Here is a 1,416-nt window from a genome sequence, read left to right as displayed (position 1 = left end):
TGCTGGTGTACGTCGTAATGATCTCATGATCTCATGTTTTTATGTTTTTGTTTTTGTTTGTCAAAATAAAATTTTACTACATCCTTTCGTACGTAACTTTTGTCGAAACGAAAGGGAAGGGAGCGAGAGGCCTCTCCCCCCTTAAGTGTCCCGGTTTCGCAACAGAGATATCTGGCAGCCCTACTCTTATGTAAAAATAAACATGTAAAGAAGTCTAAGTTAGGGCGAAATTGAATTTTATATATCCGGCACACGATTAAAATATCGCTTTTTGACTTTTGGAATATTACCGTTACACAGTAAGCGGGGATATTTTTTCCACGATGTGTGTGTGTGTGTGTGTGATAAGTTATGTATATGTAGTCAAAAGTAGGCGCTGCTATGCCTATTTTCTAAAATGCGATAGTAATTTTATTTCAGGTAAGTAAGTATCAACTTTGAGCAAATTAGCGTCCTTAGTTATTGAGATATCACTTTTCGTATTTCTTTAAATTGCCGTTATGTGGCAGGTGGGCTTGTTTATTGTCTGATTTCAAAAATTGTCAACCCTTTTTTGTTAGCCTAAATTCAACAGTTGCGCAAAGTTTAGTATAAGTGGTTACAGATATAACAACATTTACGTAATCATAAGTGGGCAGGGTTACGCCCAGTTTCCAAATCGCTTTAATAATATTACTTATTGCTAAAAGGCTACTGTAATATGGGAAGTAGGCGTGGTTATAGCCCACCTTTGTATATTTCATTCAGTACCATTTCTCCTTAGCCTAAGGGAAATACCCATACCAAGTTTCGTTTAAATACATATGTACCTAAATTTTTCATCGAGTTATCGTGACACACACGCGCACAGTGGTCTGAAACGATAATCTAGAGAGAAAACATTATTTAACGAATTCCCTTTGCATGAATATTTATAAAATTTAGTATTTGGGCATATTTTGACTCTCCTATTACAAAATTATATAAAATGTTAAACATTGAAAATGCCGGATTCAATATATTTTTAAAAATATTTTTTATGAAATTCAATATTTACAAGATTTCGGTTAGCTAGTGCGGCTTTTTTGTAACAATTCAAAAATTCACAATTAAAATTACGAGTATCAACTCAAAAATATATAACAATCAAATAGATATAAATATAAATGAGATTATGCGAAATAGAACCTGCCAAAAAAAATCTCAAATCGTTTTATGTGGGGCGGACGTAGGCGGACTCAAAGTTTATAAAACAATAAAATATAATAACACAGCAGTCACAGCACAGGCAAAAAATAATAGAACTTTAAAAAGATGATTTTTTAATCAAAGCTCTTGCATTCAACGAGTTAAATTTAAAATCTATATTAATACGAAAAAATTAAACCAATTGACATTTCTTAGAGAAATATGCCACACTTACACGAGTTTGATGCT

The sequence above is a fragment of the Rhagoletis pomonella genome, unplaced genomic scaffold (assembly GCF_013731165.1).
Source record: "Rhagoletis pomonella isolate Grant_MI unplaced genomic scaffold, Rhpom_1.0 Rhpom_scaffold_00006, whole genome shotgun sequence".
Lineage (NCBI taxonomy): Eukaryota > Metazoa > Arthropoda > Insecta > Diptera > Tephritidae > Rhagoletis > Rhagoletis pomonella.
The sequence above is the reverse complement of the archived record's forward strand: the minus strand, read 5'-3'. Positions refer to the sequence as shown.